This window comes from Dasypus novemcinctus, chromosome 5 (genome assembly GCF_030445035.2).
Source record: "Dasypus novemcinctus isolate mDasNov1 chromosome 5, mDasNov1.1.hap2, whole genome shotgun sequence".
Lineage (NCBI taxonomy): Eukaryota > Metazoa > Chordata > Mammalia > Cingulata > Dasypodidae > Dasypus > Dasypus novemcinctus.
The window spans coordinates 78399594-78420155 of NC_080677.1; the positions used below are offsets into that span (position 1 = coordinate 78399594).

General features: G+C 33.8%; 1 protein-coding gene across 1 annotated transcript in view; it reads right to left on the reverse strand.

Moving 5' to 3' along the window:
* RELN (reelin) overlaps positions 1–20562 on the reverse strand; it is a 516519-nt gene that overhangs the window by 341304 nt on the left and 154653 nt on the right. The window lies entirely within an intron of this gene.

Sequence of the window (20562 nt, forward strand, 5' to 3'; positions counted from 1 at the left end):
TGAATTAAACATAAGTCCTGATTTATGTCTGGTTATTCCTCATATCAAAAACTCCAGTAGCAGAGCTGTGTCACTGTGAATTCATTTAATGATCTTGATGAGACAGCCAGCACAGAGAATGCAAAGCAACCGCCAGTGCATAGCGAGGCCCTATAAATCACTTCTGCAGAGTGGCTAAGCAACAAATAACAAGTCATTAATTCACTGTAAGGTATGCTAAGAAGCTCAAACTACATATGTATACCAGACGTAAGTAAATATCTCTGATACAATATTCTAAACAGGCAAGGTTTGGCATTAAAACAATTTTATAAGGGCAAAATTCATTGAGCAGAATTAATTCAGCGTGGATTTCCCTTGGCAAATATAAACTAACACAAATTTTTAAAATTGACTCCCAAAATTTCTTTCACCCAGAGGGAAACACGTTTCAGATATTAAGCGCAATGGAATTTTTTGTGCCCAGATTATGAATCTATTTAGTGAATGATAAAATGGCCATGTCATAAAGCCCTTGAATAAACTAATAGCATTTCTGTAAAGCAGTTGGTGAGAATGAGGCTACTTTTTTAAATGGTTTTGCCTTGTAGAAAACACTTAATCCTAGCCACAACCACTTCATTTTCTTATGTGAATCAGAAAACGTTTGCCTTCGAGTGATAGTCACTGACCTCATTCTCCCCCATCATTTACCATCTACCCAGACATTCCCTAATCAGTCTATCTCCCAGGACCCAGGACCCTAGGAACTGAGTCCCCCAAGCTGCCCAGGATGACACTGTGTGGCCCCATCTGGCCCTTCGACCAGTTCTGCCTCCTCAGAACTGCCTTCTTACACATGGCTGGTGGGAAAGTCCTGCAAGCAAAGTCATTTCCAGACTTATTCTTCTTCACAGGTAAGAAATGAGCAATTTAATGGGAATGGTTGGAATAGTATCTTACCTGAAAGTGGTGTCTAGAAGATAAGAACCTCATGCACTACTTTAGACAGGTAAAAGACATATTTCAAGGGAGAAGGAGCCTTTCATTATTATAGCTTGTAGCTGGATAGCATTGGATTTTCCTAGGCTGTAGGGGATCTGCATACATAATCCTTTTCTTTTCTTACTGTTTTGCTTTATTTAGATCTATGTCTTCCCTGAATTAATCTGTAATCAAGGAACTCAAAATTAAGTCTCATCAGCAAAGCGTGTTTATCTAATCCTTTATGCAGAATCTGAACACAATGGTCCTAAAAACTGTTGTAGTATCATTTTAACTATATTACATTTCAAGCTTTATCAAATTTTTCACTTATTATCACCTTAGGCCGCTTTTATCATTATTGCATTCTAATTCTAGCTTATCTAATACCAGTTGTTAAAATTACTTCCTCTCTAGGTATATTAGCTTGCATTTTTTAGGCTGAATTTTTGTTGCTATTTCCTGCCCATCTCTAATATTCTCTGGGGAACTTTCAAATTCTCTCTTGATCCTGATATTTTTTAACAAACACCTCCCCATTTAACATCATCTGAGAATTTAATGACTTTCTTGTTTTCCCTCTGTTTCAGGTCAATTATGAGGATGTAAAGTGCAGATGTGACATTAGTCTCCTTGGCAGGTCACTGGAAGCCCTTTCTCTTGCTACATGCATGACTAATAATCCTTTATGATCTTCACACCAGTTTTTCCCTATTATATGGTATCACCCACATCTTTGCCAATTTCATGTTTCTCAGTACAAGTGCATGGTAATTGATAAAAGAAGAGCCAAGAAACAATGTTTTGACTTTGCAGTTCCTGACACTCAGGTATCAAGGTGGCATACACATAAGCAATTCATGATTTTCTCTTAACTAAATCAGGAAAAAGCTTAATAGAAGTAACTATATCTTCAGATGGTTAAACAGAGGCAGATAAGCCAGTGATATCATTTAACAAGTATATGACCATTTTTGCCTTATTATTTTAAAAGGTCAGCACATACATGCACAATAATGCTCTATTATTTAGATTAGTTGGAAAATGAGATTTTTCAACCCCAAATAAGGTTCAGAAAAATGAATCTTATGCCATAAGTATAAGAAGAAAATCTTAAACTTTGTGTACAAATAATATTGTGTCAGGAAGAAGGTCTTTGAGAAAAAGAGGAAATCTTGAGGCTCTCCTTTCTTTGTGTTTCTCTCATCTTCCTTTTCTTTATTTTTCTTCAAAATGATTGTTGCCAGTTTGATGCCTTAAATGGTTCAGAAAATGATGTCTTCTTTCTTTTATTTAAAATTTTTCTTTTTCTCTTTGTACACCAATAGTTTTTTCCTAAACATCGAACTAAACAGTACTTATTAATCATTTCCATTCAATTGTGCATATAAGTAGACCCTCAACTATAATATTTTTAAGTAAGAGTTTCTTTTATTTTCTTGTTTTCTCTTTCTACATATCATAACAATTAACTTCATGTGGTCATTGAAAGAGCATTAATCAAAGTACCAAATTGGCCCAGACTGAACCTGAGCTGTAATCCCTATCTTACAAGCTGAAATGAGAAAGCTATTTAAATGTTCTAAGCCTCTTTTTCCTCATGTGTAAAATGAAGATAATAATACTGCTTATTTAATGAGGTTGTTGTGAAATTAAATAAGAAGAATGTGGTAAAGAGCCTAGCATAGTGCATGGCACATGGAGAGACATTCAGAAAATCATATATTCTGAAATAAAAATAAGAATGGATAATCTAACAAAAGATTTGTTTTGATTTGGAAGTTTATTCAGATTGACTTATAAAAGAATGAAAATTAAATTGCATTCAGTCCTATACATCTAATGAATGCCCTCTTTGGAAAGAATGAAATGATCTGAAATTGAACCTGCTCCAGAAGATCACAGACTATATAGATTAAAATATCTATACATCCCTTTGGTCATTAACCAAGGATCAGTACAGTGTTGAGTGTTAAGCTTTGCTGTCTTTGGTGTATTATTAATATATAAAACAAAGCTGAAGAGCAGAATGGTGGAGCTCAGCACGCTATGTCTTCTGATCCCAAGGACCAAAGAGTGATAGGGACAGCATGGTATGAACAGGGAAGTTAGAAGCCTTGGATTCTACTGCAGGCTGTCACCACCTGGCTCTGCAATGTTCAATTAACTTCACAGTTTCTTCCTCTTTACAATGAGAGTTTAGGTCTTTCTAGCTATCATTGGAACCCAAAGTTATGTTATGTCAAGAGACCTTTGCTGTTATTAATATATCTACTTGGCAATGTTCTAAAATGGTAGCATTATCAAAGTTAAATTATGCATCTTTGGCTGACCAGAGGAAGGGTCAGTTACAAAGGCAATTAGGGATGGAACAAGGTACAGAGAGAAACTAGGCAATATTTAAAATAATACAGAGATATGTTGGAATCTTAGCTGTATGATTTTCCACTGTTAAATTTTAGCTGTCTAACTGTCTTTCAAGCAACTTTATATTCTGAAATGATTTGTTCATGAAGTTGATTGGCTATGTATAAGTGTAGAAATAAATATTACTGTAGAGCCATTATAGAGCTCTTGGTTGAGTGAATTTAGCTATTGAATTATTTTTTTCCATTTTAAATTTTTATTTCAGAAATTCAGTTCTCTGTCATGTTTGACATTTTGGTTCATATTTGACCTTGTAAAGTTTTACACATTTCATAATGATATATTGTAAGCATTACTCTTTCCAGGCAAACAGGATAAATCTTCACTCAAGTACTGAGGTTTCTAGACATGCAGCAGGGTGGTTGTCTTTAAGATATAATTTTCCTCAGAATTAAAATGAAGTCATGAACTTAACTTGATATATCAATTGAAAAGTAAGTTTCCCAGAATTGGGGTCATTTAAGCCATAACACTGATTGATTTCAAGATGCAGTCCCTAATTGCTCCTCAGGTCTCCCTCTTGCAATGGAACTGATAACAGAGGCCATTGTTTTGTAATAACAGCCCAGGTTACTTTTCTTTGCTTACATTTCTTTACCTTTATCGACAAATTGATAGACTTTGTCACTCTTCTGTTCATTCATGTTCACAATATCTTCCTGCGATTTATTCACTTCAAGTTAGCATTTTACACTCTGGAAGTCTAATGAGTGTCACCCATAAACTTTACTATTTCTCTGTGAATTCTCACTTCTAGGTGATTCATAAAGAGATAAAATGAGACCCAGGGCAAAAGATATGTCAAGGTTCTAAATATGTGACCAGGCTGTCTCTATTTGAAGTAATACCTGCGTTTAATATAGCAAAAATAGAGAATTCCCCAGGTGAAATAGGCTTTAGTTTATAGGGTCTTCTAGATGGTTAAAATGGTCAATATTAATTATGCTCAGATTTGTGCTGTTACAATAAGCCGTGGCATCTAAGAAAACATCTGTATGAGTTCCTTTGGGAAAACGATATTTATTTTAAGAATTTCCTTTCCCAATGAATACTAAATAAAATATGGAAAAAAGATAGACAAAAATAATGCTACAATAAAAGAGCATAATTTAATAGCATAAAGTAAAAATGTATATGTGATTGCCCATGACAATTTTCAAGGCCCTATTATAGGCCTATAATCATTAAATAATTAGGAATTTAGAAAGTGGATATTCATACAATATAATAAAGCCAACTATCATTTTACTCATGGAATTTATATTCTCTTTAGTTTTTCTTACTAAAAGAAAAAACAAGAATGTTACATTTAAATTATACAGCTGAAATAATAAAGATAAATTTTTTAAAAACAAAATCACCAGGCGAAGAAGCTCAGTCACTACTGATCAGTTAGTTGCATGACTATGCATTCCAGGAAGCTCTGGAAAGGGGGCAAATATGTTGTTTTTCAAATGAATTAGTTTGCTTTATTAAACAGACATTTAAAAGGCATTTATTGAAAGTCAACAAAGGAACAGAAAAAAATCAGAAAATGTGAGATAATATTTTCTTAATTGAAGTCATGACTAAGTAATTAGCACAATGGTTAGGAAGCTGGCATTTAACTTAACCTATGAATAGTTAACAAAATTATTACACAAGACTATTACCATTAGAAGTTGAAAGTCTGTGAGGCTGGCCGCAGTACAAAAATCATAATATGGCTTTAAGCATATCTTAGGTTTTCATTTCCATCAAGTTGACTTCATTGTTAATTCTAACATAAAAATAATATATTTTCATAATTAGAAATGTGCAAAAAACAGTAGCTACAAGGTTGTTTATCACGAGGTTGTTACTAGTGAACACTGAAAACAAGTAAAATGTCCATTAAAAAGGGATTGGTTCAATGCATTATGGAACACCTACAAAATAGAATACCATACAGATGATGTTGTAGATGGATATTTATTGGGAAAATGTTTATAACATACTGTTCGGTTAAAAATAAAAGCCAGATTAGAAAATAGAATGTATGGTAAAAACCCAGTTTTGTAGGAAAAAATTGAAAACACACGTAAGTCTGGAGAAATATGTCCAGTACTTCTGTGATAGTGGTAAATATTCATGTATGTGTGTGTGTGTGTGTGTGTGTGTGTTGGGGGGAGGTTGTAAAAGAGAAGAGAGAGAGAAAGAGAGGTAAAATGTATGTTTGTCCATACACAGATTTTTTTAGTTGTATTTTTGAATTGCTTTTGCTCAATAAATAAGCACAGCTTTCACAATCAGAAGCCAATATTATTTTATATAAATTTAAATTACATAAATTAATTACATGATTTATGAACAAAAATATAATAGGGTAGTTTGAGGAAAAATACACCAAATTAAAGGTACAGACTATAGTTAGTATTAATACTTTGACGATGTTCTTTCATAATTTGTTATAAATGTTTCACAACAATGCAAGTGGGGTGATGTATGGGAGTCCTATATGATGTTATGCATGTTTGTTTTGTAAGTTCGCGACTTTTACTATGCACTTATTATTTATATATGTTCATATATGAATGATACACTTCAATAAATTATTTTTAAAATGAAAAAAATTCACATAAAAATAAGTAATATTCATTTAATGTGTTTAGTTTAACTGCAAAAGGCAAAGTCTGTTTGCAATATATATTTGTTTGTTATTACTTGGTGTTGTAAATCCAAATTAAGGCACTCTACATTCTGGTCCAAATATATAACACAAAGTTAAAACATTTTAACTTGATACTTTTACAAAAAGTAAAAAACAAAAAATCCCCACAAATTCAAAAAGTCACAATGTCTGAAATAATTAATTTCAGAAAAAACTACATATTTCAGATATAGCCCATGGATTACATACTATTTCTTGAGAGAAAACCCTGATTCTCTTTGAACTTTGAAGAGGTCATCTCATTGTGTCATTCAGAAATCTTTCCTAGCTATTTATTTGCATGTAATTTTGATTACACAATAAATTTGAGGCCCATTATATGAAATAAAGAAACCTGTGTTTTAAAAACAAAACATAAATTTTTAAAACTCAGAAACTACCTCCCTTGCACTGACGATTTACTGCAGCTTATACTCTCACCTTCTATTAATAGTTTTCTATTTTCCCATAATTCCATAAATATTGCTTTAATTCCTAATTCCAATATCTTTAAACAGAAATAAATACTAAACTTCTTCTATTTAAAAGGTCTGGTGATATGTGGATAATATAGATTCAATTGCTCATCTATAAGACATGCAATACAAAAATCTCTATAGAACTATCCATTTCAACAACTGATGAAATTTTATATCTATGATGGTTTTGAATTGAAAATCAAATATTTCATTTTAATTCTTAGAGTTACATGCTAACATTGATATGTTTATTTAGAGTTCTTCATCAAAATACAAAAATATTAGTAGCATTATATTTGAACACTAAAAATGGTGACTATTATAGCTGTTATAATATTTCAGACTTGGTATTTTCAATCATCTTCCCCTCCTGGGTATAAAATGATTTCAGGCAAAATCCCTTAAATTCTTCTTTTGAAGTTTAAAATTAATTCCCATCATTAACTCATCTATAATCCCCATCTTTTTAAAAATGCAAAATATGCTTTCAGGATTTGAGGAATCAGATTAAATTCCAAATATCCTGTGTTAGTATGTGCTATGCTTTTAAAAAGAAAAATCACACACTCATTCCCCCAAAAAAAGTTATCTGCAAGGAGTCTAATTCTACAATTAATAAAAACAAGGTAATAATTTGCTTTAAGTGTCCATGAATAATGTTAAATCAATGTTCATTTATAACATAGAAATACATGATATCCACACAGAGTCTAAATGAAACCCACATGAGCAGCTCAATTATATTGAATGGCAAATGAATTCTTAATAAGGAGGTACTTGATATGTTATCCAGAATTGGGGTTGACAAGAAAACCACTTAGCTCCACTTTCTAATATTATTATAGTAAGTAATTTATAGAGCACATATATTGTTCAATTTGGAAGGGAAACTTTACAAGAGAGGTGTGTTTTACCAAACCTTTTAAAATACAGTCATATTGCCTATACAGACTTGTCCAAGGTTTTGCTCTTTTAGAAGCACAACTTGCCCTTCCTATCAGAAGTCTATAACAACAGATGCTAGAATAATTAAAAGCCTATCACTATAGACTCTTCCATCACATCACAGACTAGGCAAATGAAGGCAGTTTATGGGTGTCCTTGTCTCATTTTACCCACCTCTTCGTGGTTGACATATAGGCTTTAATGTGCATCCTTGAACCTCTCCTCCGGCAGGAAGCCTGTCTCTGGGGATCACTTGCAGAAAATAGGACATTGAGTCCATAATTAAAGTAATCTCTTTCCAGGCAGATGCTGCAGTTGGCTCTGTTATCACATATTACAAAAGGCATCTTGAGGGTTATAAAATGTGCAGCAAATAGCTTTGGAGATGAGAAACAGCAATTTTTCATCTAATTTTGATCCAAAGACATGTAAGTACTGTGTTGCTACTTTTTGGTTTTGAGCCAAATAACTATTATGGTGCTGAGAAGAGCCGGGAGGTAACCAAAATTAAAGAATACTTTAGCTTTAATCCTCAAAGTGAGAAAAGCTCTTTTGTAACCATCTTCGCACTTAGCAAATAGGGATGCCATCTCAAATCTGAGCGCTAATGCAGGCAGATTTAGAAGGAAGGCTTATGTGGCTTAGCTTTACAACTATACTTTCAATATATTTGCTTAAATCAAAACCAGGTTGATTAAGGGACCTACTGTCTTAGCTCCTTTGCAACTACGGTGTACATTTTTAATTGGAAGTACTTCAACTGTTTATCTTTCAAATAATGTTTTAGGACATTGGTCTGTGAAACATGTCAGTCCAGATACCTAATATGCTCATATTATTCATAACCCCTCTTATAAATACTAATGGTGGAAACAAATGGAGGAGATTTGACTAACACATTATTTTTGTTTCCAGCTTTGGATTTGTCAGTGTGGGCAACTAAAATCTGACCTCAAAATTTTGAGGTGCTAAAATGGAGATGGAAATGATTACTTTTGTTTAACATTTATTTCTCACCACTATTTAAGACAACTTTTGAATGTACACTGATTTAATTTTAAAGAGGTGTTCTTAAAATTCCAGAAAACATGTAGTTTAATTGTTTTAAATTTCCTTAAACTATATTTTAATTTTAAAAACATTTTAATAATAAAGATTTACATGGACTTGTGTCATCAATTTTTAAAATGTTGCTAATAATAGTAACCTTTAAAATTTGTCATTCAAAATAATATTTAAATTAGGTAAAATCTTATTTAACTTAATTAAAATAGAAGTATTTGTATTCTAGCATTTTTAAGTCTTCAGAATTAATATTTAGAAGAGGAATTGATATAATACTGCTTGAGGAAAGCAGACTTGGCCCAATGGATAGGGCATCCGCCTAACACAAGGGAGATCCGTGGTTCAAATGCTGGGCTTCCCTGATCCATGTGGAGCTGGCCCATGTGTAGTGCTGATGCACGCAAGAAGTGCCGTGCCATGCAGAAGTGTCTCCCGTGTAGGGAAGTTCCATGTGCAAGGAGTACGCCCCATAAGGAGAGCCGCCCAGGGCAAAAATGTAAGTGCAGCCTGCCCAAGAATGGCAGTGCACACACAGAGAGCTAACACAACAAGATGACGCAACAAAAAGAAACACAGATTCCCAGTGTCGCTGATAAGGATAGAAGCAGTCACAGAAGAACACACAGCAAATGGACACAGAGAGCAGACAACTGGGGGGAGAGGAAGGGAAGAGAAATAAATAAATAAATAAATCTTAAAAAAAGTACTGCTTGAATTATTAGAGAAAAATCCATGGCAAAATCAGAAATTTAAGTTTTCAATAAAATTTTTATTGATATTTCCAGAACACCTAAAATGTTCTGAAATAAAGCTAACTACCACCAGTGCCTGCCTGGGGGTCTATATAACATAGCAAAAATTCTAATTCTCTAACACAACTTTCTGGCACATTCATGCATTCATTTGTTGCTTTTTCCATTAATATATGCAAGCACTTACTAATCCATTCAACAAATACTTTTTAAAGAATTTTTGTCCAAATAATTTTAAAACATTAACCACAATCTAAATATTAGAAAATACATAGTCGGCACCCTGCCACCTCAAAAGTAGTTTTTAGTTTTGCATATTTTTTTCAGCTCTGCCTATATGCATGTTTTTGTTCTTAGATAATTACACTTTATATTCCTAAATTATTAATAGTCTTCTTAAAGCTTATTGTATCTGATATTAATATAATGGCACCAACTTCCTCTTGACTAGTATTTGCCAGGTATGTCTTTTTCCATCTCTTTTCTTAAAGTGTTTTTGTGCCATTATGCTTAGGTTTGTCTCTTAAAAGCAACATATTGCTGGATTTTTGAAGTTGGATTCTGAAAATCACAGTCCTTTAACTGATAAATTTAATCTATGTACATTTATTATAATTACTGATATACTTAGACTTATTTATAGTAAATCTTATATTAAATTTTATACTTCTATGCTTTTTAAATCAGCCATTTTTTCTTTTTTCTGATGGATAGTTTTCCTTAATATTTTCCCCACCCTTTCCCTATTACATAAGTTATATTTTTCTGTTCTTTATATTACAGTTTTAACAATCATTCGGATGAAGCATATACCCTTCTTCCAGAACAATATTAAAACTTTAACACTGGTTTCTCACCTCTCTCCAACTTCCACACTGACGTTGTTTTGTTATTTTAGTTCCACTTAGCCTTTAAATTCTATCTCCATGCAGTTATTGGTATAAATTTTATATATAAATTTATTTGTTTATTCAGTGCTTATTTAGAGTTTCTAACATGCATACTAATTTCTTTAATCATCAAATATTGCATCAAACCATTATTTCTTACATTCTGTACCCTTCTTCTCAGTTTGATTTTTTTCACTGAAGTACATTCTTTAATAACTTGTTATAAAATGGTCTATGTATGGCAAAAAGTCTTCAGCTTTATTCATCTGAACATTTATTTGTTTTGTTTTCACACTTGACTTATACTTTACCTAGGTATAGAATTCTAGGATGATAATTAATTTCTTTCATCATTTTGAAGATACCATGTCATTGTCTTCTGGCATCTCGTGCTACTGATGAGATGCATCTGCCAAACTCACTTTTATAGATAATCTGTCTTTTCTCTTTGGTTGTCTTTGAGATTTTTTTCTTTGATATTCCTGAAGTTTCACCATGCTATATTTTAATGTTGATTTATTTTATTTATCTTGCTCAGATAGAAAAGTCACACATCTTTCTTAGTTCTAGAAAATTCTCCACCATTATTTCTTCTCATATTTCTCTTCCTCATTCTTTCTATTCTATCTGAGACTTCTATTAGGTGCTAATTTCTTAACAGTGTTCTCCACCAGGTCAACAGTATAAAATCATGCTTCTCACCCACTGAAGGTTTTAGTTTCACATAAATTATCCTTACTAAAAATTCTACAATTGACAAGCTTCTTTGCTATATTCCCAGGCAGAGCTGGATAATACTTTGAAGCTTCAGGCATCATGCAGTGGGTCCAATTTCAGCTCCCTCTCCTTCTGCATCTCCAGCTATCTCTGAAAGGGCTCATGACTACAACTTTAGGTCCCACATAGGTTCAGACCCCAGGCCTAAAGCCTAAATTCAGGTTTTAAATACCTGTAGGTCACGACAATATAAGCTCCTACTTCCTGATCCAGTTTATTATCTCTTTTTTCTTCTGGCACGCAGTCTTTTCACTTTCTTTCAAACCCAGTATTATATTATATTATATATTTATGTTTGCCATGTTTTAGCTAGAGTTGCTATGCAATTTTGGTAGCAAGAGTTTTTGCTTATGCCAGTATATTTCTCCATAATGCTAGAAGGTTTGCATACATATTAATGTGTTTGAAATTATATCACAGAAACAATTTTTATTATGCTTTTGTCATTTTATATTCCAAGTACTTCCCAAATTGCTATACTCTCTTCATACTTATTTTGTGAAGATTATTTTATACCTCATACATATTTTAAAAGCAATATAGAGTGGTAGTATTAAGGTAGTCCTTAAAAGGATGAGTTTGGGATTTAGACAGGTCCATCTCTATGAGCTCTTCAAGCTCTTCTTTCAGAAACAGATGGTGCTGGGAAAGTGAAGGAACTTAGCAGTCTGGTACATAGATGCTCAATAAATGAAAGTTGCTATTTTTACTATCATCATCATCAAATGGTGTTACAAACTCCATGATCACATTAATTATGATTAGCCTTCCAGACCAGCTAACTTTAAATATTGGGCACATGAAATTACAATTTCATGGAGTAAGGCCACATTTGAGAAGGTATAGAATTAAAAACACTGTGAACAGGAATCAGTAGGGTGGCAGTGAGAGGAAATGGGATCCAAGGGTGAGAAAACGAAAGGAAAGTAGCTTACCTTAGAGCATCCAAAGAGCAACCTGAAGCTCTGAGCACAGTAAGAGAAGGTAACTGGAGGCAATTCTCATATCCCTCATACCCGGCCTACCAGGCCTGCAAAGCTGAAGACTATGGAAATGAACCCTTCTCCGCAGTTGGCAAACAAAACAAAATGAACCCTTAGGTTTCCAGCTTTCTACATAAAACCATCCTAGTCAACCAGGTTTGCAGTTAGGATGGTTCAAATTCACCACGGCCAAAAGTTGGAAGCAACCCAGGTGTACATCAATTGTGAATGGATGAACAAATTGTGGGGTATACACATGATGGAATATTATGCAGTGGTAAGAAAAAATGAAGTTGTGAAGCATATGACAACATGGATGAACCTGGTGGACATTATGTTGAGTGAAGCAAGCCAGACAAGAAGGATAAATACTGTATGACAGCACTATTATGAACTAAATATATTGTGTAAACTCATGGAAATAATAATTAGAATATAAGTTGCCAGAAAATAGAATGAGAATAGAGAATGGAAAGCTGAGGGTTAATATGCAGAATTGGTTAAAAGGTCATTTGTAATTCTTTAGATATGAATGGAAATGGTGAGAGCACATCATGGTGTCTGTAACTTAGCAGAGCTATTATATGGGTTTGACAGTGGTCAAAAAGGAAAGTCTAAGGGCATGTGTCTTACTAGAAGGAAACCTAAAAAATGTAATATGGGACTGTATAACAGTGAAACTTCAAGTAAAATACAAATATGGGTGATAATGCATATATAAAACTGTTTTACAAAATACAAACAAATATCCTGGAGAGAAGGAAATAGAATAGCAGCTACAAATGGAAGCATAGAGAGGTGATGTTTTGTTTGTTTGTTTGGTTGATTTTTGTTATTTATATTATTATTATTACTGCAATAATGAAAATACTCTAAAAATGACTGAAGTGATGAATGCACAATGATGTGATTATGTGAAATACCACTGTACACTTTGGATGGATTTATGCTTTATTAATATGTATCAAAATTTACTTATTAAAAAAAAGCACAGGAGAGCTGCAAAATCTTAGTTTTGCTTTTACTCTTATAGGTGACCTTTTAAGTACACGGTTATATTTGGCAAATTTTTTTAACATTATTTCAACTTCAAAAAATAAACTAACAGACAAAAGGCAGTTTAACAAATTATGGAAGCACTACTTTAAAAATTCTGTCCAGGCACATTTATCTTATTTAATAACGCAATAATTACTAGCCATATGTGACTACTGAGCACTTGGAATGTTTCTAGAGCAACTGTGTATTGAATTATTTGTTTTATTTAATTTTAATTAATGTAAATTTTATATAGCCACATGTGACTGTAATTACTATATTTGAAAACATAGCTCTAAACAAATTTTAGAATATATATATGTGTGCATATATATATTTATGTAGTTGATCATATATGTGTTTATATATTTATATGTATATAGATATAATTATGTGTATATATATATATATATATATATATGTATATATTTCCAAATAAGTAATAGAGGACAAAATAAGATCTCAAAAATTCTTATCTGGAAGAAGCAAATATAATATTTTTCATTTAATATTTGTAATAATGCCTTACTATTCTGAAAGGTTTTACTAAAAGCAGAGCTAAGTAATATCCTGCTGCTAGTGTATATATATTATCCAAGTGAAAGACAGAGGCAAACTGTGGAGTTACTGTTGCTATGAAAAAAGCTTACTGCTTTCCAGACATTTTTGTCATCACTATTTTTGACTGTGGAGGCAGTCTAAAGAAGAAAAATAATTTCCATTTAGGGCTTCTTAAACTAGTTTCATCAATTCTAATAATACAAAGAAATAACCCAAATCTCTATCCATATTTTATTTATGAAATGTCTATTAAATTTAGAGAACTACAAATAATTGTAACACAGAAAGCTTTTAGATTTACTGACTTCAGTTTTTTTGTTTCACAAATGTTCCATGTGGTTTCAAGTTAAAAATGCTGAAGTTCAGTGGTAATCCTGTCTAAACCACAAGGCCTTGTAATAAGCAGCCAATAGATTCCAAGTTCAGTCCATTTACTTGAGTGCACTACAAAAGGTCTCAAAACAATATAGGAAGGGAAGGGAACAAGTAAAGAGGTGTTTTGGCCATTGGCTTTTTCTCTTCTAGACTTATTAGGAAAAACTAATTATTTCTGTCGAAAAATAAAAAAAGCAGAGATTAAACAAATTCACTATCACAACTATTTACTGTGGGATATATTTCCATGGGTGCTGGTTCATCTTTGGACCCTTTTAAAATATTTCATACTGAAACAGAAAAATTTATCACTGTAAAGAAGTTCCACCTCTCTGAAAGTCTTATGATTTTGATGCAAAGAAAAGGGTCAAAATGCGACTCCAATATTTTGCTTTACTGTAACCAAATGCTGCTTACAGTGTGACTACTTTGGTGAAGAAGAAAACATAGGTAGGGAGAAAAAGAGAAAGGGAAAAATGAAGGGAATAGTTTTGCCTTTTGAATATTTGTTTAAAAATATGTTCAATAGTTAATACAGTAAAAAAATAATTTCTTCAAACTTTCCTAGAAACTTATAGACCTATTTTATCTCAATGGTTTACCACACTCTCTAAAATTACAAGTCAAATCCCCAGGAAGCATTCTGATCTCATTTGCCAAAGTGTTGATAAATAAGAACACATGAGTCCCTGAACTTGTTTCCTTGTCTAAGCCTAATTGGGTACTTAACTGTGATGAAAAGCAGGGGACTTACAGAGAAGTGACAATATTGGTTTGCCTTCTAGCTCTTCACCTTTAAGGAGAGATAATATTTTTCCTCTGCCATTTAAAGGTACATTTTTGAGCAGCATTGAAATAATTGTCTCAAGCTGGAAAATGACTATCAAAAAGTAAAACTAAACCATCAGAAAAAACTAGCAGACTGTGGTTTATGAGATAGATGAAATTCCTCCTTTGGAAAATAGCATATCTGGTTTTATCTACCATTGTGGGTATGACCATTTCAGACTTACATGAGAAATAATTTATTTTCACCATAAGATTCATACAATCTAGAAAGTAAAATAACTTTTGTAAATATCAACTGTTGGCATCCTTATCTAAAGATATGAATGCACTCCCCAATAAGCACACCCATGATGGGATTTCCATAACTTGTTTCAAATATTTAAGTAACAAGACAACTACAACTGTAACGTTTTCTTGTGAGGGATGGAAGGAAATGGGCAGCCACACTATCTTTCCCAAGGAATCCTCTAGGAAACAGACTGGAATGACTCTCATCAAAAAGAAAATCATCTGAAATAAACTCAAGGTAGTACTTATCTCTGCATCTGTATTATTTGAAGCCTATCAGGTGTTCAGAAACTGCTAGCATCTTCAATTTTTAAATGAATTTTCTATATTCTTGTTCAGTTTACTTTTAAAAAAAAAAAGGTCCCTCTGGGATATACTCCCTTTAAACTATCAAATGCTCAAATATGCTCCACCTGTGTTTGCCCTTACTGCCCCAAGTTCATTCTTTGTCATTGATCTGTATCTTAAATAGTTCACTCTGTTCTAAATTTTGAGGGAATTCACCTATGGTTAAATCATCACTAATTTAAGCACAAATATGCCTTCCTTTATGTTCCACTTTCATTTTAATATTTTGCCAGCTTCTCTGTCCAAGCAGTTAAACCTAAATCTTCTGGTCCTGAATTCTGCCTTTTATTCACACATCCCCTAGACAGAATTCCCTTGTGACAATGGATGGGATATAATCAACACCCAAAGAATAAACTTCCATAAAACATATCAAAATCAAAGCCATGCTTCATTCATTAGTCCAATGTGCTTTCCACATTTTAAAATTTTGAAGTAGTGCCTCTTGACATTCAAATTAATCAGATATTACCATGTTCCATACAGAGATAGATTTTAAAATGAAGATAGGAAACACATGTCTATTTTGAAAAGTTAGAGGAATTCTGATACCACATGCAAACTCCATCCCTGAGTGAAATTATCATTTCAAATGTAAATTTTATCAACAGGTGGTATAAAAGTAGTGATTAAAATCATCCAGCAACTTCCTTCTCAGCCCATTTCTCCCCTCTGTCTCTAACTTGGTTATTTTTAACAAGAAAGGCAGTAAACAGATGACCCAAATGACTATGTGGCTAAGTGGCTTACCAATAAAATGTGGTTTATTCAGACATCATGCCACTTACTCTTTACTGGGAAAGGCACACGTGGCACATAATATAATTCTTGGATTTCAGTTCAAATGTTCCATAATTTTTACATGGGATTTTTATAAGAGGAATTTAAATAGGTAACTAGGTTTTAAATCATATCATTTGCATCATTCACTGGCTATACTAAAATGAATTACAGAAATGCAGTCTTAATTAGATTGCCAGCTCTAGACAGAAATACATGTGAATTATTTTTAAGTATATAGAAAATTGACCAGAATTTGCAGAGTGCCATAATCTTAGAAATATTAGAGGAATTGGCCACTAGAATCTGTCTAATAATATAACTCTTAGTAATAAAGAATTGCAGTAACTTGGACACATAAAAGTACTAATTTCATAAAATATTACTTTAAAATTTTCTGTTACAAGGATATTAATCATAACTTATTAATACCAGTTCTCACGATAATGTTACTGGCTTTTCTATTGCAATGTTAATGAATTAATGGATATGTGAGGATAATAATCTCTGTCAAACTAGAAAGAGAAGGGTATGCACTTAATCTGAAAAAGCATATCTGCTAAAGGCCTTCAGTAAACATCCCATTTAATGGGATAATATTAGATACATTCTCTTTAAAGTCAAGAATAAGAATAGGATGCTTACATTACAACTTCAATCAACACTGTACTGGAGACCCTAGTCAATTCAGTAATATTTTTTAAAAAAAAGGAAATAAATGTTATAAAAATTTTCAAGAAGGAAACAAAATCATGACTGGATACTATTATTTGGGTACTATTATGGAGAATATTAAATGGTACAAAGGAAATACAAAGAAACATTTATAGATTAACTGCTGGACCTAAGAGGAGACTGAGTCAGCAAGGTCCTATACACTGGCAAAAAGCAACTAAGATAGAATTTTAAAATACTCTACTCATTTGCAGTAAAAATTACATGTACCTATGAATAATTTCAACAAAAAACTTTCAAAACCACTAAGGAGAAATTTTTAAAATTCAAAAGAAGCCCTAAAAAAAGGAAAGATATATCACATTCATGAATAGAAAGATATAACATTCTGAAGTCAATGTTTCCTCAGAATTAGTCTATAAATTCAGCTGAAAATCTCCAATAGGAATTTTTCAGCAACTCAACAAGTTCATAAAAATATTATAGGAAAGAGAAAAGTGCCAAGAAAACAACAAGAATTTTTAAAGAAGAAGAATAAGGAGGATAATTATTATAAATACATAGTAAACAGTGTCATTTTGCTGCAGGGATAGACAAATAGGCTGATAGAAAAGGAGAGAGCTTAGAAACAGCCCTTTGCAGAAACTAAATGTTACTTATGGCATTACAAGTAAGTGGAGAAAGGATGGCCTTTTCAATAAGTGATGCTAAACCAACTACCTATCCATCAAAGGAAAAAAATAGATTCCTACCTTACACCATGCAAAAAATAATCATCAAATTCATATGGAAAGGTAAGGAGCCCTGGATAACAGAGACAATCTTGAAAAAGAAGAATAAAGTTGGAGAATTCACATTTCTTATCTTAAAAATTATTACAAAGCTACAGTATTCAAAACAGCATGGTACTGGAACAAGGACAGACATCTAGAAAGAGGGAATTGAATTGAGAGCTCAGAAATCAACACTCACATTTATGGGGCCAACTGATTTTTGACAGTGGGGCAAACAAAGGTGCAAGGACCATTCAACTGGGAAAGAAAAATCCCTTCAAAGATGGTGTTAGGAAAACTGGGTCTCCATCTACAAAATATAATGAAGGAGGACCCATTTCTCACATCATATACCAATACAATTTCTCAAAATGGATCAAATACCCCAATATAAGAGCCATAACTTTCAAACTCCTAGAAGAAAATGTAGGGAAGCATCTTCAGGCCCTTTTGTTAGGCAATAGCATCCAAGACTTAACACCAAAAGCACAAGCAATGAAAGGAAAAACAGACAAATAGGACCTCATCAAAACAAAAAACTTTTGTATCTCAAAAGACTTTATCATTTAGGTCTTCTTTGATTTCCTTGAACAGGGTTGTGTAGTTCTCTGTGTATAAGTTTTTTACATCTTTAGTTAAATTTATTCCTAGGTATTTGATTTTTTAATTTACTATTGTGAATGGTAAATTTGTTTCTTGATTTCCTCCTGAGCTTGCTCATTATTGGTGTACAGAAATGCTACTGGTTTTTGCACATTGATCTTATAACCTGCGACTTTACTAAACTCATTTATGAGTTTAGAAGCTTTGTTGTAAATCTCTCAGGGTTTTCTATGTATAGGACCATGTCATCTGCAAATAACGAAATTTTGACTTCTTCCTTTCCAATCTGAATGCCTTTTATATCTGGTTCTTGCCTCAGTGCTGGAGCAAGTACTTCTAAGACAATGTTAAATAGAAGAGGAGATAGTGGGCATCCTTGTCTTGTTCCTGATCTTAGAGGGAAAGATTTTAGGATTTCACCATTGTAAACGATGTTGGCTGTGGCTTTTTCATATATACTCTTTATAATGTTCAGAAAATTTCCTTGTATTCCAATCTTTTGCAGTGTTTTTATCAAGAAAGGCTGCTGTATTTTGTCAAATGCTTTTTCTGCATCTATAGATATAATCAAGTGATTTTTTTTCCTTCAATCTGTTTATATGGCGTATTACATTGACTGATTTTCTTATGGAGCTGGACTCATGTGATCTTTGTCCACAAGTCTCTCCTGTTACTTTTACCGGAACTGTAGTTGGTGCTGGGGTTTAATGTATACCCAGGGGACCTGAATCTCTGGACTGACCATGTGATAGCCAGGCCCTGAGCCTCAACAGACTTGAAGCTCCTACACTCTGGTTTATTGGACTTACCCCACTCAGCTAACATGGAGGTGAAGAAGGTCAACCACCATACCAGGGAGCCAAGAGTGACCATAATGGAAAGCAGGAGAATTGCATCCAGCATCCACGTGGAATCTAAGCCCCCTCTTGATATAGATGTGGAGTGGACACAACCATTCTAAGGTCCACAGGATGGAGGAAAAGAGTATGGATTAGAGTGGATTTACTGATATTCTATTCATGAACTACTGTGATTAGTAATCGAAGAAAATGTGGCATTGGTATGGAGAAAGTGGCCATGGTGGCTGCTGCGGGTGGGGAGTGGGAGGAAGAGATGTGATGTAGGGGCATTTTTGGGACTTGGAGTTGTCCTGGGTGGTGCTGCAGGGACAGTTACCAGACATTGTATGTCCTCCCATGGCCCACTGGGTGGATTGTGGGAGAGTGTGGGCTATGGTGTGGACCATTGACCATGAGGTGCAGCAGTGCTCAGAGATGTATTCACCAAGTACAATGAATGTCTCATGATGATGGAGGAGGTTGTTGTTATGGGCAGAGGAGAGTGGGGTGAGGGCGGTGGGGGGGTATATTTTTTGAATGTAACATTAAAAAATAAACACACAAAAAAAGACTTTATCAGGAAAATAAAATTACAGTCTGCACAATAGAAGAAATATTTATAAACCACATATGATAAGGGTTTAATATACAGAATATATAAAGAAATTCTTCAATTCAACAACAAAAAGGTAAATAACCAAATTTTAAAATGGGCAAAAGACTTGACTAGACATCCTTCCAAAGGAGATATACATATGCCAATAAGTACATAAAAAGATGGTCAACATATTTAGCTATTAGGAAACTGAGAGTCAAAACCACAATGAGGTACTATTTCACACCACTAGAATGACTACTGTTCACAAAACAGAAAATTACAAGTGTTGGAGAGGATGCAGAGAAATAGAGAGGAAACACTCATTCACTGCTGGTCACAATGTAAAATGGTGCAGCTGCTGTGGAAAACACTTTGCCAGTACCTCAGAAAGTTAAGTACAGAAGTACCATCTGACTTGGTAATCCCATTCTAGGTACATACTCAAAGAACTGGATGCAGGCACTCAAACAGATATTTGCACATGGATGTTCACAGTGGCATTATTCACAATTGCCAAAAGATGGATGCAGCCCAAATATCTATCAACCGATGAGTAGACAAAATGTGGTGTATATATGGGCAAAGAAATATTATTCAGCCATAAAAAGGAATGATATATGCATACAACAACATGGAAGAGGAAACGGACTTGGCCCAGTAGTTAGGGCGTCCGTCTACCACATGGGAGGTCTGCGGTTCAAACCCCGGGCCTCCTTGACCCGTGTGGAGCTGGCCCATGCACAGTGCTGATGCGTGCAAGGAGTGCCCTGCCACGCAGGGGTGTCCTCCGCATAGGGGAGCCCCACGTGCCAGGACTGCGCCCCGTGAGGAGAGCCGCCCAGCACGAAGGGAAGTGCAGCCTGCCCAGGAATGGCGCCACCCACACTTCCCGTGCCGCTGACGACAACAGAAGCGGATAAAGAAACAAGACGCAGCAAATAGACAC